Below are 25,150 nucleotides of genomic sequence, written 5' to 3'. Positions count from 1 at the left end.
GGAGCCCTTAGCTCTGTGTTCATGTACATGTCCACCCTGCAGAGAATTTCCTCCTAATGTCTAATCTGAATCTGCTTTCCTTTACTCTAAAGCTATTACCCCTTGTTCTTTCACTATACTCCCTGATATTTGTCATCTCAAGGTAGGGGAGGAGAATAACATATTTCCACAGCAAATACGAGTAGTGTTTACTGTTGTTTTCACTTCATGCTGCAAGGTATGTGCTGCCTGGCAGAGATGTTTCAGGAATTAACAAAGAGCAGAATGGAAACTAGCAATGCAAGAGGTCTAAGCAAACTCTGTTGAATGCACATTTTTCATCATTATTTTCTCATTGGAGCATGATGATATCTGATGGAGCATTATGGATGGGGAGAAGGTAAAAAAGTGTTAGCAAAGCCTAAAAGCAACACACTACTGCTCTGGTTAATGAGGCAAGAAAGAAATTCTGGCTGTGGCAGCAGTGAGGTCCAATGACAGACAACGAGGCTTAAGATTGGATGAGGGAGTGGAGCTTGAAGAAGGAACTTTACTAGGTCAAAAACCTTTTGCTTTACAAGGTTTCCCCACCTTCTAAACTATCTAGAAAATGAGTATCCACATGGGCATACAACTTACTCCTACTCATTGCATGGATGGCTGTGGTTTTGATCCAAGGATCTTCCTAGATGATGAGGAGATCAACCTATTATATAAGGTGTATACCTTATAGAGGTCTGGTGGGAGCTGGAGACAGGCTTGCCATCCCACACCCGGATGGAAATGCTTAATTTTTCAAACTGTATTTTTGAAGAGGTCTTGACCATTTTAATGTCCATGAAATCACAAAATGGTAAATGAAGGCTAAGTTGCTATGCCCCTGTGACACTAATGTCTTGATTGCATTTGGGGCAATTGTGGCCAGATTTCCTTTTGAGAATCCCAGACATCACTGTGTGGAGGATGCTTCCCTGGACAGGACATACACCATGCCATACCTATGTTTGACCCCATAGCCTCAGGGGTCAAGTATTACATCAAACACACTCCTGCAGCGTGGCATGAGTGGTTGTTTCTTTTTTTGTTGTTTGTGGACTTAAAAGCAGCCTACTCTGGGTGCACACAGCACATGCTGAAGATGAGATGCATCACAGTTCTGCAGTGCCTCAGCACCATGTTAGTCCCTGGCATGCTGGCTCTCTGGCTGGCATAGAATGAGGTGGGTGCACCTGAGCTTGGCATATGGTGAGGTTGTGTTGTCTGGTCAGCAGCTGTTGTGAGTGAAGTAAAAGAGCAAATTGCACTTTCTGATGTGTTTTTTCCTACAAGAAAACAGAGTAAGAGGCATCTACGTGACTGTTCTCAAATACTGATGAGCTGAGCTTTTAGTGCCAGCCATCTGTGGAGAAGATGTAGGAAAACACTGATTCCAGCATTGGCCATACCAAGCAAAATGAAGGACTAATTTCAACATATTGATTCTGGGTCTGTCACTGATGGGTTGCTAAGTCTTCCTGTTTGTGACTGCTGTGGCACTGCAGAGAGGGCTCTGCTGCCATCCTGATAACTTTCTGCATATCCAAACTCATCAGGTCAGTAGGACAGAGCAACTTGTACAACCTCAAGTCACTCAAGGTGAACAAAATCTGGGGTTCAATGTGCTCAAGCAATCCAAACCCCCTCCCGTGCTCAGTGATTTTGGGATTCCACAGTAGTTGGGTGTCATGTGAAAGGAAAGCAGCTTAGTGTAATGTGACAACTCATGGATATTACTAGCAGTATTGAATTTCATATTCCTTTACAACAAGAAGATCAAAGAGCTGTGGTTTGGAAACAGCTAGCAGCTTGTTGTGGGTCATTAATAGCAAACAGAAACCCTGTGTCCAGGTGAAAACATCTTTTGTGTGATTTGCTGCTTGGTTGTAGGATAGGAATCTCCAAATGCCCAAGGATTGGGCACACAGTACACAAGTCCTTCGTGGATTTGACTGAATATTCTGTTGCTAGTGGAATTTGCCACTTGAGGTTACATTCCCCAGAACAGATAAGGAAGAAAGATGTGCTCTTAGGACTCAGCAGGTTGTATCAGAATGACCAAAGGTATGGTGGGCTGGGCTTGACACCTCTAGCTCAGAAGCAGGTGCTTAGATTGGGATCACACTTGTTTTGAATTTACAGGTGTGAACTGAATCATGGAGCAGGGAAGGGCAGGGACAGCCAAATAGCCTTGGGAGAAGTGGTGCATGTAGCCAGCAGCGAGTTCTGAGGTGTATAGCGGCCCTATCAGTTCTATGTGCCTTGGCTTATGCCTGCCTGCATGTGGACTGAGCTTCAGGTAAAAATGAACACAACTGTTGTATGTATCTATAGCGGAAATACTAAGTCATGGCTTGAAGCAGTGATTGAGAACCTGGTGGGAAGGCAGGGCTAACCCAGGGGAGCTCAGGTGCATGCAATGCAATTGAGTGACTGGAAGGGCTGGAGTCAGGACCCACCATTTCCCAGACCTCATTAAAGTGGAGGTGAGGATTTTTTTTCTGTTGGAGGTCCCTGTGTATCTGAGGCCTTCTGAAGGTAAGCAGCTTCTTTCTTTTATTTCTATGCTTACAGTTGTTGCATTTGAGCAAGTCCTCACTTATTGCAGCATCGGACTTCACTACTCTGCCATCATTGCTGTGCTTTCTGTTGTGTTACAGTGTTACAACATCAATGCAGTTATTCATTTTCTAAAGTTTCTTCTGGTTTGTATTATATTATATGAGTCTATATTAATATCCAGGGTGTTAATATAGACTCATTTTGAACCTGTGTGAACTCTTGTTCACACCTATGGGGTTATAAGTGGTAATAGTGTGCTGAAATCTCCTAGAGGCCCTGGCCCCAAAAGCCAGACTTCATGGAAGATTTCAGTGCTTAAGTTGTCTCTGATAGGATGTTAAAGCGCTTAGTGCAGTCTGAGCTCAGCTGTATTAGGTCTGCAGGTTATGATACGGCCATTTAACTGGAGTAAAAATAACTTGAGTGAAAGTTGTCCTTTTGTTAAGGCACCACTGTGTCTTAGAGTGCTCAAATTCTATAAACGGATGTCAGTTTGCCCTGGGAATAGTCTGGTATTTTATTAATGTTATCTCTTTACTTAGCACCTACTATCTATTCTGTAGTACTTATCTTCAGAAAGCTCAAACTCTATATCTATCTCAGCTTTCAAGTGTCTATAGAAGCATTGCCTTTGGTATAAGTTTGGTTATTATTATTTTTAATGGGCATCCTTTGGTTTCATTTTGACTTTTTCCCCCCCTCCATTGGCTTGCACTGGTACAGAAAATAACAGCTGAATTACATTTGGTTTCCTCTGCTTCCTTTCTCTGTGAGATGAGGTTACAACGACCTCATCTACCTAAATCAATAATCTGCACCCAAATCTAATAAAGATCTAGCAGGGCCTGTAAAATAGCTTGCAGCCCAGATGGAAAGGGAGGTCCTAATGGCCAATCCACTCATTAGCTATTTATCAACCATTAACAATGAGAATAGGAGTGGTGTGGGGAGAAAAGGACAGCAAGAGAGCAGAGAACCTTCCTGAATAAAAGGAGGAGATAGAGACTATAATGCACTCATCTGCAGATTACAGTGTAACTCTGGCTAAGGAGAGGGAAGTGCCTAAAAGAGGAAATTCCTTTGGACATTTACTTGCAGAATCCTGGGTTTTCCTAAAGGGAATCTATATTCAAGCTGTTGTATGAAAGAGCATACAGAAGATCTCAAGTATGTTTACCTTCCCACCATCTGAAGCTTCATCCCTTTACAGATATGAAAGCCCTAAACCAAAAGGCAGTGTTTCCTCAACCTAAATATTTTATTTATATATATATCCAACATAAGAAGAATTGCTTGTCTGATCTTGGACTGATCACTTGATCTGTAACAAATGTAGATTAAAAAACCCCTCGCAAGTTCCCAATTGTTTGCATCAGTGAGAAGACTTTCCTTTCACATGAAGGAGATGAATGTATGAATGGTCCATATAATTTCTTTTCCTTCACGGAATTAGTGAAGCACAGAATCAGGCAGCCAGCTACGTGGAGAGGAGGAAAATAATCTTTCATCCTTGTTTTTTGAGCAGAAATTGACTTTGTGACAAAACAGGACCTTTAAATGCTCTTAACAGCACTATTTTGTATTTGCAAATGAAAGCCACTCTTAATTTTTTAGGATTTTTTACTTTAAGTGACAGCAATGTTTTAGTGGTTGCGACTTTTTATGCAGGGTTGAAGCTTTCATGCTTATTGTGGGGAAGAGTTAATATTTGATGGAGATGGGAAAAGCTTTTTCAAATGTTGGAGCGGTTGAGCAAAAGGAATCCAGCATCTCATGAATCTGTGGTATGAGCAAATGCAGTAATGTCCCATGAAATAATATTTCAGCTTTCAACAATGCAGAACAGTGATTCCAAAGAAAACAGGAAATAGAAATAATTAGATGAACATGAGGAAGAATCCCAAACATTACTGAAATTCCAGAAGTTTTATGAAGCAGTAGCCAAAAACTCGTCTTTAAGTCTTTTTTGAGTGTTTGAATCTTGCTTTGCAGTGAAAATCAGTTGTAGTAAGCTTGTATTTTCTTTGAAGAATGCTGACTTTGAAGTCATTGCAATCCACTTTTCCTATTCCATAGAGTCTTTATTATTCTGTGTTTCTTGCTCCATACATCTCACTGGGATGGCCAACATGAGCACAGCTGCAGCCAGGGGCTGGTTTGCAGGGCAGATAAGGGGCGCTGAGTCCCTTCTCCCTTTCAAAGCATATCTTGCACTCATTCTGTTGTGTGTGGAGAGGAAGGTGTCAGCAGTGCTGGCTCTTGCTAAGAATGGAGGCAGCTGTGTAGCATTTTTCAAGATGGTTTGGGGGATCTGCTGCATTCCCTGCCAGTTTGCTCTGACTTGAAAATCTGAGCCATGTTTTCTATTTGAAGTTGTCTGGCTTTAGCTCTCAGCCATGAGTTCTTGTTAAGCTTTTCTCTGCTAGATTAAAGAGCCCTTTATGACTGGTATTTTCTCTCCATGGAGGTGCTTAATACCCTGTAATCAAGTCACCCTTGGTCTTCTCTTTGATAAGCTAAACAAATCCTGCCCATCCAATTTCTCACTGGAAGCAGTTCTTCCTCACCAGCTTTTAAACCACTTTGGTGGCTGTTTTCTTCCCGGTCTCCGATCTTTCAGCCTTGTCTAAGACCACATAATTCCCTCAGATGTGCGTGGTCTCATTCTATTAGTCCTGCTGTGGCACTGCAGAGAAACACAGCCCCTCAGTACAGGCTAAGGTGCTACAAAGGGCACTGCTTTCCCAAAGAGTACTGCAAAGCATCACCTCCATTCCTTGTCCCTTGCTGTATGGATGTAATAAGAAGGTTTTTATGAAAGGACCTGACTTACAGGTGAATCATTTAACTATAAGATTTCCTGCATTTTTTCTGATGCAGCAGACTGTTCTGATCAGCCATTAGGTTTCATTTTTTGCTCCTCTGATTCCTTTCCCCTTTCTTCTTCACTCTATTAGTCTCTCCCACATGCCAATGCTGCGTTTAGGTTTTCTAGAGAGGAGCTGGTGAAGATAGTCACTCTCCTGGGAGAGCTGTGGAACATCTCTTGGGGAGAGACTTTAGGAAGGGAGAGATCCTTGTGAGCATGACTAGATGTGCCTCATCACTGGATGCTGGAGGAGAGCTTGGCAGCCGCACCATGATAAGGGATTTCATGTATTAGTTAAAGTGTCTTGAGGTTTTACAGGCTGCAGCTCTCCAAGTGGTGTTTGGTGAGGAAGTACCCCATGGTGTGCTGCACGATGTTCTGCTCTCACGTGTCCTTGTAAGACATGTCTTTTTTTTTTCTAACTTAGTGCAACTCATGCTGATGATGTCTGCTCTGAGCCTAGCGGTGTTTGCACTCCTTATGGAAGAGGTTTGGGATAAATGTATCCACTTCATTTGGTAAAACACACTCATGCTTGCATGATAAGTTTTCTTCAACTCTCTTTATCTGTGAGAGCTGGAAAGCTTATTTTCTGGAGCAGTAAATCAAACAGGCTTTGCTTGAAGATTTAAGAAGGTCCTTCATTTGCCAATTCAAAATCTATTTACTGAAGCATCTTTAATGAGCAGGCAGCTGAACCACATTCTCTATTTCTCTTCTGTATGCAGTGGGGTAGAAGCCCAGAGACATTGCGTTCAAAGGCTTCCAAGGATGCTGAGTTTATATATCAATGAAAGATGTGTGGTTGTTCCCCTCCCTCTTTCAGAGGAAGCAGTTTTTTCATTACATGGCTCTAGACCTGTATTTTTCCATTCACTAGTTGCTATCGCTGTTCTCCTTCTGTTTCCAAAATGAAAAGAGAAAAAAAAAAGAAAAATACAGATGGCTCTGGTGATGTTTACCCCAGGAAACATTTTGAGCATTCAGTAATAAAACTGGAGGAAATCCTTCACTTCCTTTATGCCTCCTAGCAAGTAACCACATCAATATGAAGTGAGGATGTTTTTGGGTACTGACCTGGTGTCACTGATGAGAACACGGCCATAAATACTTTCAAGATGCAGTCTTGAATTGAGCTGGTAGATGAGGAAAAGCCACTTCTGTTTTGGAAAGGAATTCTTTCCTTCTGCAACCACTTTCTAAATTGCACTGACATTATGCAATTAACATACAAAAGCTTTTGTATCCGCAGGATTGTTTTTCATGTCAATAAACACATTCCTTTGCTTTTCAGTGCAATGTTTAGTAGTTCTCATTTCCCATAGTGAAAGAGAGGCCTAGTACTTTATTTGTATTACACAAATTACGTGGAAGACACAGAGCCTTATCTGATCAGAGTTATTAAATTAAGAATATTTGCATAAATCTTTTTTTCCTAATTCTGTTTGCTGTTGGTAAACAGTGCATTATCATGGGTTAGCAAGTGTTTGGTTTCTAGCTGGATTTTTGCTTTCTCCATGTCTTTTTTGAAACTAATTTGACAGACAAGGGTTGCTTCTTCTAAGCTACCTGTCAAGTGTATGTGTTGAGAGAAGTGTTATTCCTGAATGTGGAGACCTGGTCTAATAGATCAGGAGATATTAGAAGTATCTGAAATACCCATGTGACTTGTGTGCCTGGGAAAGGCAACTGTGGTCCATGGCTTGCTTTCTAGTCACTATGAGACCTAGGAAAGTGAAAAGGATGGGTCTGGTGGGGAAACAAATACCTTAAATGTAAACTCAGGTACTGGAGTGGGGCAGCCTGTGCCTTGTATGAAGCCTGAGTTCTGTTCTCGCTCTTCAACATGGAACAGCATGGAGGAAGATGCAGTCTTTTCTTTCACAGGCTCTGATTTGTGCTAAATCGAGGCTGAAGAATGAAAGATGTGAGGCTGCTGCTGTAGCTTTGAATGGTCCTTAGTCCATGAGTTCATTAAACTCTGCTTTTATCCCTCTTTGATCAGACAAAACTGGAACCTTTTTTTTTAAGGTCTAACTGGTGTGAGATTACGGAGCCAGACATTTAACTCGAAAATGAGTTTACTGCAATAATGTTATGTTTTATTGACCAAGCATTTCTGTGAGTGGTGAAAGGGGATTATTGGGAAACTAGGATGAATGTGTGTTAGGTCGCTTCTGAATCATATCCTGTGTGTGTGGAGCATGTGAGCCCCAGTTAAGGGACCCACCAGGCAGAGGGGCCTGTCTGTAGTGTCGGCACCACAGTAAACATGGGAGCTGAGGGCTGTGGTGATGAAAGATTTCAGTGGGGAAACTACAAAGCTGTATTAGAGGAAATGCTTTCAACATAGCTAAATAAAGATGTGTGGCATTTTATTTCTGCCTGCGTTAAATACCTCTGAGCTCTTTTTGGCCAACTGATAGCCATTAGACAAAGCTATGTTGCTTTGCAATTTACTTATTGAAGGATTGTGACTTAAGTATTAACAGAACAGTATTTTCCCTTTTATGTAACTTATAATTTGTTGGATGTACGTTCAGCCCCTGCCATGGCTTGAGCTCCCAGAGAGGTGTGCCACTGCTTTACAGGCACTTACAGCCTTCAACCTACTGTTGAGCACAGCCAGGTGCAAAGCGTTTACACAACTGTTGCAGGGTCCTTTTCTCTTGCATCCACACTTAGCTAGGAAATGAAACAGTAGATCACTATGGCATCAATAAAACGTGCTACCAGCAAGATGTGTAAGCTACCTGCAAGCTGAATTCCATTTACAGGTGTCAGTGAGGATGCTTTTCTTTCTTCCCCCAAAATCAGTTTCTGTGATTGATTGTATTTGTGTTACAGAATCTTGTTTTCATTTCTGGAATTGTTTTATGTAACTCACGAAAGTGAAAGATATTAAACCAGCAGATTTGGTGGAATGGTTGTCAGACAGAAGCAATAGGATTGGAAAAGATTTCCTGTGTTTATCTTTAGGTCCTAATGTTTGCACTGGGGGAGATTTCAGACCTTGTTACTCATAGGAAAGAATTTTGGTATATTTGTATGAATATACTAAAATATTTCTCATGAAAACTACATGAACAACTTTTTCCAAGCTGTAGTTACTTTGGTTGCACTGAAGATATGATCTTTGTACACAGGTTCTGGTGCAGTCACCATAAGATGCGTGTCCTGTTCCTCTGGGATGGTGCCATGACAGTGCGAGGATCAAAGCCAGCACTCAGGGTGGGAGCAGCAGGGAGCTGGGGAGACATTGCCTCACAGTAAGTAAGGCTCTGTTACTCATTCTGATTTCTTTCCACTCGGTGTCAGAAGTGATTCTCTCCGATGTTGTCATTGCAGTAGGTACCTATTTTCTTCTTTGTTGGTGAAGCAGAGGCATGTGCTTCCCCACTGACGTTTCTGATGAGAGGAGAAAGGACTGTAACTGAAAATCAAGTCCCTTTCATTCAGATACCTGGAATATAGGTTAAATGCTGTGTGTAAGGTAGCACGAACAGAGATAAGGGTTATTAAAATGATGTTTAATAAGTGGTACTTGTGCTCTTGTTCCTTCTGGGCTGAACCTCCTTGAGGCTCCCAGTGCCCCTGGCCTTGGGCTCATGCTGACCGTGTTCAGCTCCAGATCTGTGTTTGTGACAAGAAGTCACGTGTCTCCCAGGTGACATCTCAGTCATTTCTGTGCTTAAGTAGATCATCAGTTTCTTTCACTGAGCTTCTCTTTTCAGAAAAATAAAAGGAGGCTCTTAGAAGAGCTGGCTGATAAGATTTGTGTGCTTGTGTATCGAGTACTTATTTATTTTACTTCTAGCTATAAACAGTTTAATGTTTTTGAATTACTGCTCAGTCTCATTTGGTTTAGTTGTGACCTTGAGCCATACGTTTCCAGGACTCTTGCTAATGGACCTTTTAAATGACAGCTATAAAATACATCAGGCCCTTTGATAAGGGGACTGCTGCTACACTGCGTATTATTTTAATGTTATTCTACAAAATAACCATTATAAGATCGTTATTATTTTTTTTAACTCTGGTTTTATTTTGTCGCACCAACATTACAACAATCTACATTTAAAATATTTCCTCATTTGTGCAAAGCACATTTCTCTGCCAGGGGTAATGAAATGACCAAGCAGTGACCCTCATTTTTATGTTTCTCCTACTGTGAAGAGGAATTGAAGATGAAATGTAGAAGCTAATAGCTGTGCAGCCCTAGTGAATCTAGCAAATCTAAAGAGCCCAGCCATGGGATACATTTAAATATTAAAGCAGTTCTTATGTGCTCTAAACAATATTTGATGCAGCTCTCAGTATGCTTTAATCTGGCTAAATGGTTATTGTGTTATGTGTCCTAGCTGTAAAACTGTCTGGCTCTTTTGTGGTCAGGATGCCTTTCCCCAGTGCAATTTAGATTCTACATGGATAAACATAAAGTACCAATCTCCAAAATGGATCTTGTACAGATTTGTGCTGCATGGGGCCATTCACTTTTATTTAATACATTCTTCCTGATGTGTATCATGTGACAATTGCCTATAGGGAGGGTGCTGGGTGTTTTTGTTTTTGAGGGGAAAAAAGAGGAACTTGGCACAGCCCAATCCTGTAAGGAGAGCAGTATCTGGCACTGTGCTTGCTCCCTTACCTTTGTCTGACTGCAGTGGGAGTTGGGTGTGGGCACAGATGAGATGTCTTCTTGCTGGCCTCATTGCTGAGAACCAGAAAAATGCATTTTTTTGTTTGGGTTCCTCTGTTTTCTGTGATTCCTGATGTTTGTTTCAAAGAAATGTCGTGTTTGGGGGATACTCAGGGCTCACAAAGGTTCCGACATGTTTGTTTTTGCAGGTTTTCTGTCAGGGTTCTCTGTTGCCAGTTAATGACTGAGCTCAGATGGTGTCATCTCCTGGAGGGGGCAGGAATCATTTCTTGCATCCTGTGGATGTGTGGAAAACCCTTTGCTGCTGCTCTCTCTCACACAGATGTGATTGAAATAAGCCAGTGTGAGAAGAATGCATGCAGAACCTTATCACTCTGCTTCTCTGGGAAAGTAGGCTAAATATAGAAAACACATTTTTCTCCCTTCCACCCCCAACCCCTCTACAAATCATTCCAATGAAAAACTCCCCACCACTTCTCCTTTCTGTCCTACCCCTGAAGGAAATTCCAGTGCACCATACAGAGTGGCTGTGGTTTTGCCAAGGGGACAGAACAGGTAGTAACCTCTGGGAATGGGGATTCTGAATTATCCTGAAGTCTGAGCTGAAATTACTTCAGTGATCTTTCTTTTAATCCCCAGTGGGCAGCGATCCATATTGTAAACCCTTCACATGTAATTTGACTCAATTAGCAGATTTTGCTTCTGAGACCATCTTGTGATGGGAAGGGAAAGCTGAAATGGTACCTGTGGTTGGGAACCAGCCCTGTGGGGAAGCTGACTTTGTCCAGCCCACCCGAGGCTGGGCCTGTGCTGATTAAAGAAAGTCTAGTTCATCTGCTGCCAAAGGGAACATTTCCTTGCTTATATTCCAAATGTAAATCAGAACATTGCATGCAACACCAGTATAGGTTTCTTCTAGACTCTGAGTTACATTTGGTCTATCTTGTTTTTCTTAAAGCAATTTCCTGATCCTTACCATCGACCTTCCTATTAGTAAGTTGAATGATCTTTGTCAGTATGACTCTTTTATGATCTTGCTAATGAACTTTCCATTTTATGCTTCTTGTCTGATTAGTAATGCCAGAGATTTAACCAAGCAGAGATAATTCATTAGTCTGAGCTGTAGCTCTGAGGGCACGGTGTCACACCCTCCCTTCCTGCTCCTCTTGCTCCATTAGTTGCTCTGTGCTCTGACATCTCCTCCATTTCATCTTTTTTCTGAGGGGAAAATGCAGAAGTCTTTTGCCTAATGCGTGTATTGGTCTCTCTTGACTCACTGACAGTGACATTCATTGGATCATTTTGGAAGTTCTTAGGCATTTTTTTGTTTGCTTAAAGAAGTTTCATGCAGACCAGCAGAAACAGAAAAAGCCATTCATGGATTCTGAGCTGCAGTTAAAATATATATAAATTGCAGTTTTGGTAGCAGCTGGGATTATTTTATGGTGTGGTTCCTTTTTTTTAATGCTGTCTTAATTTTCAACCCTTACTTGTTAGAAATTAAGTATCTTTTAATCTGTTTCTGAGTCAGTTGTTGAACTTGGTACATCACAGAGATGATAATGGAGTTCTTCATTGTCACTGTGCATAACTCAATATATTGGTTTGGTTTGTGCTCCTTGTTTGCTGACCTTAGAGGTCCTCTTTCTCTCTAGAGCCACCTGGGGCTGGGAAGTAGATGCTTGGTGCTGCTGTGCTGAGGTAGTGGATCACTGCCTGGCTGCGCTCTTCAGCATGTTGTACCAATTCTGTGTGTTGGAAACTGGGTTCTGCTAGGTAGGCTGGTGAGTGGGCAGCAGCTGATCTGAGGATCAAAACCATGGGAAGGTCTCCTTTCCACTGTTTGATGGGATGAAACTGGGTACAAGAGGGCTGGGAGAAACAAGGAGAGGCTCACTGAAAAAGCACTGCAGGAAGAGTGAGCCTGTGACTATGGCTGCTTGAAGGACATGGGTCATACCCCTCATGTATACTCATATGCATCAGATTACTTTTTCATGATAGAGCAAAGGAAGACTTCTTTAGTGTTACTCACAAGAAGTATATCTCCCACTGCAAAGCAGCTGGCTTAAGCTTCTGGAAGATGTGGGAAAGAGATTGATGCCTGGTACCTTTGTCACCTAGGCTTCTCCATAGGAACAGAAGCAGAGATGGAGCTTGTACCAGCTGGGCCAGGAAGGCTGCAGTCAGAGCAAGCGAGACCTTTCAGGGAGCAAGAATAGATACGAGTGAGCATGGGAGCCCTGTGTATTAGGACCTGCAGCAGCCAGATGAGATTTTGTTATTACAGTACCTTTCTTTGGACCTCTTTATTAGCTTTTGAACAATTTCATAATCACTGAAAGTTGCGTAGGGTTTGTTAGTTTGTTATGTAGTACCAAAATGTTTCAGTGATGACTTTAAAATTATTTCCTCATAAATAGTGGGTGTAAACCTGTATTCCTTGTGTACTCATAATTGCAATTGTTAGTCCATTGGTGACATGGCCAGTTCAGCAGCAGAGATATGGGAGATGCTGTGCAGAATCGCCTTTGTTTATAGCTCCCCAGAGGTCATACCTCTTGCAGAATGGACACTGTAATAATTGTCTCCTGCTCTGGGTTTTCCTTCTCATGTACAACATGCAGATGCTAGAGGAGCATTCCTGACAGAACACGTCAGAATATTTGTGATTATTTTCCAGCTACCTAACACGTGCCCTTCTCATGTTTACTGCTGTTGCTACAGAGGGTAGGCAAGATCTAATTAAAGACAAGGAGGCCTGGATCTGCATATGTTGCATGTGTTTGGGGACTGTCTGGCTCGAAGGAGTAATAATTGGCTATGGGGCCTTTCACCTCTGTGGCATGGCTTTGAATACAGATCAGCATAGGCAGTGACTTCTAATGTCATTACCATGTGACAGCTGTTTTCCATGTGAAATTACCATGAGGTGGTAGTCTTAGTGCTGTTTCTATAGGAAGCCAATACCAATAATTACCACATCAAATGGTGCTTTTAGCACCCTTTAAAAATAGATACGATTTAATGAATTTAGTTTAATGGATATGCTTCAAGTGTACATACTGGTAACACCGAAATCAATAGAACTCCACTTAGCTCCATGGTCAATTTTGTATATGAATACATGCTGGAGGTAAGTACAGTGAGATACAGTAGTAACATTTAGCTGACAATTTCATAGCTCTCTGATACTCCTTTTGGGGTGAGCTCATAACACATTTGGGGTTAGACTGTGTGACTGTGACCTAAGCATGCAAAAATCACAGTGGAGATGAAGCATCAGCAGGAAAAGGTCAGGATAGTTCAGGGAAAAGTCCTTGATAAATGACTCCTATTTCTGTGGTGAGAGCTGTAAGAAGAGATATCTCTTATTAGACCAGCTCATGGAGCTGAATGAGACAGATAAGCTTTTGGGCACATGGGCTCTTTTATTTTTCCTTTCTTTTTTTTTTTCCCTTTTCTTTTTGTGCCAACCCTAGATTACATCAGCAGCCCGGCTCAATAAGAGCTTTTGCACTTTGCCAGCTGTAACTGCTGTGTCTCAAGAGGTATAGTACATGCCTTTCTGATTTATGCCATCCAAAGTAGTGGCTGTGGTCTGACACTTAGAGAGAATTTTGCTACTTGCTCTGTGTTGGGAAGGAAAAAACCCCATGAGAGGTACCATGGAAAAAAGCTGTAGTTGAAGGTTGACCTCAAGTTCCATACTTTATTTCTCTGTAGCCTTTCAGAGTTCTGTTCTCCAATGCCACATGAACAGTAGCATTAGTACAGCTGTGATCTGTTGCCTCATTCCCTGACCTGAGTGGGAAGCTAAAGATGAGGCTGGGAGTTTTAACTGGATGTATAAATGCTGGGGAACAAACAACGGCCATCAAAGCTAAAACCTTCTGTGGAAATGTGTATTTAAAAAATGGACTTTTTCTGCAGTGTCCCTCCAGGACCAGATGGACAAACTTCTCTGTCAGAAGAGCCCATGCTTTTGCGGATCACTGGGAGGGTGGAAAACCTGAGCCTGTCTTACTGCTCTTCCTTGCTTGGTATCAAGCATTTCTGCAAGGAATAGCAACTACAGAAGGCACTTGTTGAGAAAGATGCTGCTTTACCTCACTCCGAGGGATGGGAAGAAATGTCTGACTTCTTGATGTTTTTCATGATGTGGAATTCTTTTTCTTGCAGCAAGTCCTTTTCAAAGTGATGAAGGGAAATGTTCTCAGCATGGCTGTTCCTCACTTATGGTCCCTGGTTCTGTAGGTCTGCATGCCTTACTTCTCAATAAAAAATAATCTTGTAGTAACTACATGCTCATATGCTATTATGATAATTTACCTCAGGCCAAAAGTGATTAAAAACCCTATAATTCTGCAGTCCCCTGTAATATGTGAAGCTCCTCCTACTAGGTAATGAAACCATTATTCACTAGCAAGTTAAACATGCGAGAGTGTGAAGGTCTTTTATAAACAGGCTGCTGTCTGCTAGGGAAGAGAGCCTCCAGGCTATCGTGAAACAGCATAATTTGCATGAAGTGAAGGTTTATCCTGGGAAGGCACAGTAATAGAGATATTGCAATCTTTCATTACACTGATGGGAAGAGTGATTTCTCAGACACATCTTCTATGAGGGGTTCCGCAGACTTGTTCTACAGTAGGTTAGAAGGGGCATCTGTCAGGATCAAGGTAGCTGAATTACATAGACTTCATTGGGCAATATTCTCCCAGGGTCTGCCCAGGACCTCACTTCTATAATTCTTTGTTATGTTTCTGTTCTTCACACTACCAGTGGCTGTGACCACTGTGCTGCTGTGCATCTGAGCCTTTTATCCTTTATGAAGCCTTGTTGTCAGGGACCTCAAAAGCAAGGTATCCAGGAGATGTAATAGGTTGAGAGATGGCTATAGTGTTGATTTGGACTTCAGAATGTCTAATTTACAGGTGGAGCCTGCGCAGAGTTTGTGAATGGGGGATTGGTAGTCATATAGCAACCAGGACTAGAAAAAGTGTCTTGTATAGGGGATAGTTTAGTGACAAGAATGGCAAGAAGGAACTTGGACATGCAGAAACACAATGTTGTGAAGAAGTCTCTTTCATGTGTGTCTTTTTCTTTAAAAACTTGAAATAATGTTTAAATAGTCATAAGCATTAATCTGATTGTAGTGCTTTTTAAAAAAAATCTAGTTTGCTTTTGGACTGAAGCATGAATGAATGTTGAATGCAGTTGAACAGTACAGCAAATTCAGTCATTGATAGAGTAGTGATGTACATAAATACCCTGTGGCTCTCCAGTTCTACTTCAGACCCCCATGGACATCTAGGTGCCATCTGAGCACTGAGTGGGTAAATGTAGGTTGGTGTTTTGCATATGTTTGAGACTCTGTTCTGGTCTTTGCAATAGCAACTGGCCGCATTATGTTTGATTTCTGCTGCTTGCCTGATGCCAGCTGCATCACTGATTAACAGCACTGTTAAGCAGCTGGGAATAGAAAGCTATCTCCAACTGTTTTGTCAGCCTTGCAGAAGTGGTGGGATGTGCATAGGTAGGAACAATGACTGTGGCAGTCTCCAGTGAATGCTATCTTTGTTTCTAGTCTGGAGCGCTCTCCTGGCTGTCTGGCATCTCACAGAGCTGGTTACATTGCAGGGGAAAAAATAGGTGGATGCTTGTCTGAGCTGTGGGGCTAAAAGTTCACCTACAAACTAACGGTGCTTCAGCTGCCTGGCTCTTTGTAGCAGGTGTTTACTTTAGGAAGGTGAATGTGTCAGCTAGCTTGAATTTTGAGAGTGTTCTGACACATGTTAGTTTAGGAACAATTCACTTAATATGATCTCATGATTAATTTTTCTCACCCGATTGAAATTTCCCATCGTTATGATGGGGTAGCCAAACCCCACTTCTGTTGCAGACATGGGGTGATCCAAAAAGTTGGTGGCTCATCTCTTCCACCCCCCGCCCCCTCCCCAGTGCATTCCTGGGTGAGACTGATGGTGACCAGACAGCTGACTTCTGTATGAATGTATGAGACTGACACAGGCACTGTTACCTCAAAGTCCATATCTGACTTCCACCTCCAGGAGCTGCATCTCTTCCAGATCCCTTAGAGCAGGCCAGGAAGGTCCACTACAGAAGGTGGAAGTGCTGAAGTGTCAGGGGCTTCAGTTGTTTGATCCTTGTTAACCAGAGTATCATCAGATCTCGCCTTAGAGAAAGAGAGAGAATAGGCTGCCAGGAGAGAGGTGTGGAATATTTCATACCCCAGCTTGGGTAAACATTAGCTTCTGTGGGAGTAGCTTTTTTTTCTGGATTTGTTATGCTTGGTTTGTCTTGCTGGTTTTAAATATTTGTACAAGTGACTAGAGCTATGCAAACTGTGCCTGGAGGAAATGTGAAACAGAGGACAAGAATTAGCTGGAGGTACCAACATTTATCAGTGTCCTAACTAAAAATATTATGATGGGAACTGAAGAAATGTGGGAGAAGCTTGAGGAAGAAATTACTTTTCTCTGACCTGGGGAGGCAAGTGTCCAGGGAATGTATTAGTCTGACACAGAAGCTAGAGGTGAAAGTCTGTTTAAATAGGCTTATAATTTACAGTGTCTTTCAAAGCACTCATTTATTTGTGTTTAGACAAACCAGTAGGTAAAGTGCTTGTGAAGTTACTGATCAGACATGTTGGCTTCTGCTGCTGTTCTTATTGTCAATATTTACCTTGATTTTTCTTTTGAGGGGTAAAGATTCATAAAATCCATGGTAGCATCTGAACAGTTGTGCAGACATGGCCAATGCAATCTCTGTCCCATCACCCAGACCTGAGTGGTGTTACAAGGGCTCATTGCCATTCACACAAAGCAGCACAGTTTAAAACCACTTCTGCAGTGGATGAGTTGGGGCAATTTTGCAGGGATTAAAAAATACCTAAATTTGGGGTGTGCCACCCTACCAAACACAAAGCTTCCTATCATATGTACCAAATCACAGGGTTGTATTTGTAAGTTTTCATGCAGAGGTATGAAAGAAGTAGACACCTTTTAAACTAATGGATTCCTTCCTGTCAGCTGCTGCAATGGAAAGCAATGCTTATTGAAGAGAAATATAATACTGCTAAATTGAGTACCCTGAAAAGCAGAGACCTCTCAATATGCAGGAAGTGGTGGTGGTGGGGAGTTGTAGCCTAGAGTGAAAGTATCCCATGCCCTATTTTTGGGGAGTTGGGCTAGATGACCCTTAAAGTTCTTTTTTAGATCAAACAACTCTATGATTCTACCCATCACTACTGTTGCACCAGTGGCTCTTCTCTAATTTTTCTTTCCATTCTAAAGAGGGAAGATAACAGTCAACTGGGTGCTGTTCCAGGGTGCTGCAGAAGTGAAATTCTGTGTTGCTCCTAGTTCCTTAGGCTGTCAGTTCTGCCACCTAAATGTCTATTTTGATCTTACTCCTGGTATTGGTTGTGTGGTTGTCTCCAGAGTGTTTGCTGATTACTTTGATTACAGGTGGACTGAAATCTCACTCAGCGGTCAGAAGCATTTCCTATTGCTTCATGAATGCTTAAAGGGATTAAAGTTAAAATATGCTGCCAAGTAAAGAAAGACTTAGCAGCCTGCCACCCCCTTGCAGCAGCATGTGGATCTTTGAGCTCCAAGGGGAACCTCAGCTCACGCCTACAGCTCCCCAAAGTATTCAGCTGTAAACTGCTGCAGATGCTTCTGTGAGCTGACAGAAGCAGGTCCTGCTGATACTTGCAGTGTATGAAAGCAAGAGATTTTCCACCTCTATTCTTGCAAAGCAGAATGTCTTCTGCAGCCTCCCTGTCTCAATCGGTGTGCTGGGCTTTATTCACGGGCATATGTGCAAATGCTCCTCCAAGGGCAACGTAGGTTTCATAAGACAGCACTTGACAAAAAGAGCAATGTCTTTTTGTCTCTCTCTTCCAAATGAATTTGTGAGCATAAGGAAAAGATGCCTTCAGGAGGTTTAAAAATAGTTCTCATAGCTGGAATTTTTTTTGTCCATATTCTTACATAAGGTTCCATGCTTCTCTTCCATGCTTTGAAAAAGTGCAACTGGAGTAAAACAGCAGAAGCAGCAAGTGTTACCTGAGAACAATCGAACATGATAGCATTGCTATCTAGCAGCATTTGAAAATGGTATCTTGGTATATCCTGATATTCTTAAAGCTGCTTGTTCTGGCAAATGGTTTGCTCGAGATGAGCGCTGTAGTTATGATTAGAGTATAATTGGCATTATTCCACAGTTTTCCCTTTCATACAGCACGTCATGCTAATCGCACCGTATTCCATCTTTCAATAAAAGGTCAGCAGTGCACTGTTTGTGCAGAATGTGCAATTTAAACTTCATGTCTGTCATTAGAGAGAATCTAGGTTTGCTGTATCAAGTGAGGTTGTCATAGAAACTAGACCTGAGATCTCTGTTTACAGCCTTTGGAGAATAAACACTTTGCATTTGTTCGCCTGTTTTTGGTTTGTTTTTGTTTTTTTTTTTTTTCCCAGTGAAACAATTAAATAAGGTTTGAAAACAAAACCATAATGGCCCAGAGAGGAACGTAATTCATCAAAAATCAATATGTGTTATGCACCTGGTAAACTCCAAGCATGCAAGCAGATGACTGACAGCAATAGAGAAATATTTCCCAAGGGGAGTAAGGGAGTAACTGATAGTGTATCATAATGCCTGGAGCAGAATTAATTTAAATCTGCTAATAAGTTTTGTTTCAGGAATTACGGTGCTGAGGAATATTTAAGTTTTGCTTGATGTCAGGTAAGGCTTTCTTTTTGTGCTGGCGCTGTGGATGTTTTTCATAGCAATGGGAGTTATTTTAGGGTGTGGGGTGTAACATTCCATATCTTCTTGTCATAATGAAACTTTTCCTTGTGGATTATATCAAGGTTTATGGGCATTCTAAAAATATCTCTGGTATCTGCAGCTTCGTTAGTGAGCCAAAGGGCTTCAGCTTCAAACTTAACACCAGGACTTGAGCTCACTCTTTTTGTGATGTGCTGTTAAGTTGTAGAGCTCACCAGTGTCATGCAGTGGTATTTAGTAATGTTTCAGAAAGGGATGAGAGAAATACGTGGACGAAGATGGCTTTTATTGTTATAGTCTTTTCTCCTTGGAGCATAATCTTATTTCCAGCTGGGTGTTCATGTTGAGATTTTGTCAATGACATAGCATTGCTCTACTGGTAAGATGAATCATGCAGATTGCGTGCCTTCTGAAAGCATCTGAATACTGCCTGATGTCCACATGCACAATCTCTTTAAAAATAATAGATGAACAGTTTTCTTCCTCCTTGGCTAAAAAGGAGCCTCTCTAACCAGGGGGCTGTGGCCAGCTTCTGAGAACAAGGTGGAGTAGGAAAATTAGGCTAATATGGAAAGCTGGCAAACCCACAGCTAAGACAAACTGAAGGGAAAAGATTTTGCTTCTGTGTCAAAGCAAACACTTCCCTTTGCACAAATGTCACCTGGGTTCTTCCAGGTGGGAGGTATCCATGCTCTTCTTCTGTAGAACAAGACTGTGAAACCTGTTGCTGTCAGAGCTGTTTGCTGCAATGAACTTGTCTGCCTGTTTGCCAGTGGTGAATGTAATCTGATAGTTCTTAAGGGCTGTTCCTGATGTCTCATTCTCCTTGGAAATGGAGACAGCTCTGCAAAGAGTCACCTGCACTGTTATGCTTCTGAATGTGGACTTTCAAGGGGTATAGATTACCCACTGTTCAAGCCCTGGAATGGCAACAGCAGTGAATACAGGCTGATGGTTCTGGTGTTTGTAAGGCTTCAACTGTGAGCAAAGCCCTTGTGTTTTTGGTGTTGGTTTTTTTTTTGCTGTATGTGCTTTCTGACCAATACAAAGGTGTTCATGTAGTTCTGTAAATGCTGCTTCTCTACCTTTCCAGAGCAGAAAAAATTTCCTATGCTTGATGTGTTTGCTCAGCAGCACAAACTTCCCTTCTAATTATCTGCTCTATTTGTGGTTCTTGACCTCAGCTGCAGCAGTAACACAGAAGGCCTGTGAATCAAGCCCTGCCTTGTTGAACGGCCATTGGGACAATCTTTATGATACAATATAATGTGATCCTGCCTTAAGATGGGCCTTGAAAAGAGCTATATGTTATGCCTGTGCTGATGCTGGGATTTACAGCCTTGCACTTGAGTGACTGGCATTGCATTGGTTAAAAGAATTGAGAAACTCATTGCCCATAATAAGTTATTTATTCTGGTCTTAAGCTTCCCTCAGAAGTTTGCCTGTAACTGTGCCATGTTAGCACAAGGGCCTCAAGTCCATGGACACCTTCAAACTGAGAAACAAAAGCAATGACATGGGCTCACAGTGTCTTCACTTGACTGAGCAGCCTGAAAGGCTTGGGAATACCCTGGGGACATCTGCCAGTGCCTGCTGGCTTGGAGCTAAGCTGTCAGTGAGCAGAATGTGTGGAGTCCTAAAGCTGGGAACGGGGAAGTTTTCCCTCCTTTTCTTGTGTTGGTTTTTAATGAATTCTGCTTGTAACACTTTAATTTCAGCATGTCACGAAAGCTTAGGTTGATGGGCATGTGGCAAACAATTCTGTTGAGGTGGGAAGCCTTTCTCCAAAAGGAATTGCCCTGCAGTTCCTGACTGCTCTTCCCTCCAGCCTTGCCTCATCTTGTATTGCAGCACAAGGGGGGCAATCTATCAGTTGAGCTAGCTGAGGAGCAGAACAAGTAGATCTGCAGAGAGCTGAGCATGGTGTACCCCAGTAACCATGGTGGAAGAGCATGGCTACCGTGCTGTGCCTGCCCCTTTCATGAGTATGGTAATGGACAGCCTGTGAAGGTCAATGCTGTGGCTGTTGCATCTTGGTGACAGAGCTTAATTACCTTTAGCATCCAAATCTTCTCAAAGGACTACGGTGCCTGTGACAATGGGATGATTAGCTATTCTGTGAGGAACCAAGGTTAATCCATAGAGACAATACGCTCACACATGACATTGTGTTATTTGTCACGTTCACTGCACCCACTCTTCTGTAATCTCCCATTCATCTGTCTCTCCCTGTGCACATGGGGGATGGATGGCTTTCTTTTTACGTTTCACAACAAAAACTAACCCTGCCTCCCCTCCAATGGATGCTGTGGGGAAAATAAAAGTAAAAACTCAGCACTACTGTTTGCTTCCCCTAGTTCTTTAGTATTTGATTCACTTGCTCCAAAGTGCAATAAGATTATTTGGATCCTGTTTTACAATGTCTTTAACTTTGCTGACAGCAAACGGCCCATCCTGAATAACTGAGCTGAAGCTCGCTTTGATGGGATTGAAGACAGAAAGTGAAGAGGCAGCTGGAAATTATGATGTTTTTGTCAGTTCAGAGAAAAACTGTCTCTGCAAATGTGGAAAGACTGGGATATAACACTACAGTTGCTGTTGCCTGCCTCAGACCCAAAGGTTTTTCTGAGTTTTAATTTCTGATTCTCTTTATTTTTTCCATGTTTTGAATTTGAAGAAACAATATGTGTGGAGATTTTGTCTGTCATAAGGATTCTTCAAGATAATTCAAAACAATCAGTGCTTGGCCAAAACTGGCAGCTATGAACAGAGCTCATGTACAGAGCTCAGCAGTTAAATAGTTCAGTCCCCAGCTTGGGCCAGTGGATTTTTTTATAGTCAGTGTTGGCAGAAGGCAATGGGGAGAAGAGGGCAGAGGCTGCTGCTTATGTTTTTAATTTCTCATTTACTATCAGGCAGCACCATACGGAGCAGACTGGAGTATATAGAGGAAAGAGGGATGGATGGCAGTTTTTCCCTTGAGCTTCTTATAGAAGTCAGTGAATTCTCTGCAGGTAGCTTGAACCTTACCAGGAAGATTGCTAATGGTGATGAGGATGTTTTTCTCAATCAAATGTGTAGGCTCTTGGATTTTTTGTTGTTCTTAATTTGAGTGGGATTGATTTATGCCACTGCAATATTTTTTTGTAACGTCAGTGCTTTCTCTTCTTACAGTGCTCAGAAGCATTCTAGGCAGTTGTCACAACCAAATATTACTTATCTGGGTACGCTGTAGGATGCCCAGAAATGAGTGCCTCTAAAGGAAACACTGCTGCTTTGACTGATTGTGCAATGACACTTTTCCTGCCAGCTGCATCTCATAATTTGACTGCCAGCAGACCTGTGGTGAATAGAGATGTTTTCCTTTGCTTGGCTGATTCGATTCTGACATCTCTTCCACATGTTGCATCACCTCTCTTCCAGTGATCACTCAAAGGCAAAAGCTTTACACACGCTTAAAAGCCAAGGCCTTTGAAAAATGGGGAGAGAAGGGAGAAGTCTGCCAGGAAAGTGATGCTCTCCTTCAGGAGCATCTCATGGTGTAACTTATGTACAGAGGATGCTTGAGGTCTGGTGTGAGCCCTCAGCTCCTCTCTAGCACTCTGAAGACACAAAAGGTACAAGACTGAATGGATGCTTGGGACCAGCTTTTCAATAAAGAAGCCCTTGATAGCTGCTTTGGAGCTATGACATCCAGAACTTAACAGTGTGTCTGGTCTGTGTGCGGGTTTGTGTTAGGGGGAAAACAGCACCTCAGAGCTTTCTAATGCCTGGGAAATGAGACTTAACATTGTATTCATTCAGGTGCAGGACTCAGGGCTCCTCCATCTCCCATCCAGTCTCACACATCCTCAGCATACTGCAAATTTAAATGATATAGAAAGCATTATTTGCCAGCTTCTCCTTTAAGAGGGATTAGTCTATCTTCTGTTTTATTCCTTGTGTTTAGGTCATGGTTTCATTGCTGTATGGCTGTGGTTTCAGGACTCCAGCTCTTAATTACATTTTAGAACTACTCATCCAGAATGGATTGCAATGCAGTTAGAAGACTGAAGTCAATAAACCTCTGAGTTGAGGGTAGCTCAGAAATACCCTCAGTCTTCTTAGGCTCATGCCTGGTATTCTCTCCCTTGACTAAAGATATGCACACACAGACACAACACTTGTTTTGGTACAGTTTTGAAATAGAGACTCAATTTCCAACAACTGATCTTCCTTTAGAAGTTTTATCTTAATCTGTCCTTGAGATCATCAAAATGTTCTCCACAAAGATGGACAGATGTTTAGAAACAGGTCAGTAAATGCTGGGGATCCTGCCTGTCCTGAGCATTTGGGTCCTTTGAGCAGCTGCATCTACTGATGGATGTTTGTGAAAGATTTTGAAAGAGGGTGAGAAAGTGCTGTGATTGGTTTTGTGCTTCTGCTGTGTCCACATGGTGTCTTAAATTTGAAAGGAACTTGAAAATGCTCAGTGAGTGGTGGAGGAGTGTCTGGTGCTCCTCATGGGTGTGGGCTGGGGAAATGAGCTCAGAAAATATAGGAAGCAGAGTGGTGTGGCTCCAAACCTGCCCTGGTGGTCCTGCAGTGCTTTCAACAAGACACAGTCCTTCTCTGTTCTATGGCTGGGGCTCTCTCCAGCAGAGCCTGGCACGTGCCTTGATTGTAGGGACATGCTCAGGTATCACACACTGTGGTACCTGACATATATGTTTTTGAAGGTGAGGGAGAGCTGAGCTGAATCTCTCAGTATAAGCCAATGTAAATCTACTAAATATGCTGAGAAGTGTTTAGCTTCAACTTTCAAACTTCCAAATTTGTACAGAAGGCAGACTTCCTTAGGCTTGTTGCTGGCTTCTCCCCACCCCAGGCATCAGGCACAGCTTGTGGCTGTAGGGAATGGATGGTGTGTGTGGGGGGAAGAGGAGACTGGAATGAGGCCTCCAAGCAACTGGTGAGAAGATGACCTTGAACTGGAGGGGTCTGCATTCTATTTCTCATCTGAACTTTGCTAGATCAGGTCTGACTGCAAATGATTCTCTTCTGCTGGTTGCTCAGTGACCTGTGTGAAATGCAGTTGACAGATTTAGCTGTGATGTTGCGAAGTCTTCAGGCTCCCTGTGAGTAACACATTTCTGGCCCCTGCTGTGCAGAGCCTCTCTCACTGCAGTATGAGGGACTGCTTACTTTCCATGATATTCTGGGGGAGGAATACTGTTTTCTACCCCACACATGATTCACAGCTGAGAGAAATATATTGCCACAAGATCATGGGCTAAGTTTAGGCTGTTGTTTGCTGCATGCATCTCATGAGACTGCTTTCATACAAGTTATATTAACACTCATTCTTCATTAAGGATAGCATTTTATTTTTTACTGGCATAACTTTGAACAGCTTGGTTATGAACCTGAATCTGCACATAGTGAAATTTCCCCTGAAATAGGAAAAAAAAAAACTTGTGTGATTCTGTACTTCAGGCTCACCATTTGCTGGTGACTTTCCAGTGGTATCAGCAGTGGGATGCACATACAGGAGCAGTTCAGCTGTGACATTCTATCACATGCTATCAGAGGGAGAGCTCCGCTTGGATAGGATCTCAAAGGATCTGGAAAGTAAATTTTATTCTGGGGGGGCAAAAGGAAGCTTTCTGCTCAGTACAAGTTTTGGCTTGGAAATAAGGCATGAGGTGCATCTGGGGCATTGCAAAGGAGCCTCTGTGGTGTTCAGGGCTGACTTTCTCTCTGAGCTCCATTGGTTCAGTTATATCCCGTTCAGGAGATATTTACCATAATACAAAGTGAATTTGCATCTTATTTCCCATTCTTTCTTCCAGCGCTACTATGTCATTCCCCTGAGACATGTACATGACCTCTGATGTGATCCAGTCACTCTGTTAGGCGGTGAGTCCTTGCTGTATTTTGCTGCGGTCCAAGTAGGTTAGCATTTTCCCCAGTGGTTAGGCGTTCTCTACAGCTAAGACATATGATATGAGCAAAAGCCTTATCAAGAGGTATGCAAGCTGCTTCCCTGCAAAGTGTGGGCACAGCTTGCTCTCTGTTCTGTGAGTGAACACGTAGTGCAAGTGGCAGACTGCTGAAGCAGTAGAAGGACAGCAGGGTACAGACAGGTTAAGCATGTTGGCTTCGCATCTTGAAAGGTCTCTGGATGTTGGAAAATGTGTCTGTAGAGACATGTAGGTCCCAATGGGCAGACAGTGGAGTCCAAC

The 25,150-nt window shown here is 42.4% G+C and overlaps 1 long non-coding RNA gene across 1 annotated transcript in view; it reads left to right on the top strand.

Annotated features, from left to right (window-relative positions):
* Positions 1–2,185: 2,185 nt before the first annotated feature.
* LOC140254286 (uncharacterized) overlaps positions 2,186–25,150 on the top strand; it is a 49,869-nt gene continuing 26,904 nt past the window's right edge. Inside the window, exons 1-2 of the long non-coding RNA XR_011904129.1 lie at positions 2,186–2,314; positions 8,593–8,715. This is a non-coding gene — a long non-coding RNA (uncharacterized lncRNA). The remainder of the gene's footprint in view (positions 2,315–8,592; positions 8,716–25,150) is intronic.

This window comes from Excalfactoria chinensis, chromosome 6 (assembly GCF_039878825.1).
Source record: "Excalfactoria chinensis isolate bCotChi1 chromosome 6, bCotChi1.hap2, whole genome shotgun sequence".
Lineage (NCBI taxonomy): Eukaryota > Metazoa > Chordata > Aves > Galliformes > Phasianidae > Excalfactoria > Excalfactoria chinensis.
The sequence above is the reverse complement of the archived record's forward strand: the minus strand, read 5'-3'. Positions and strand labels throughout refer to the sequence as shown.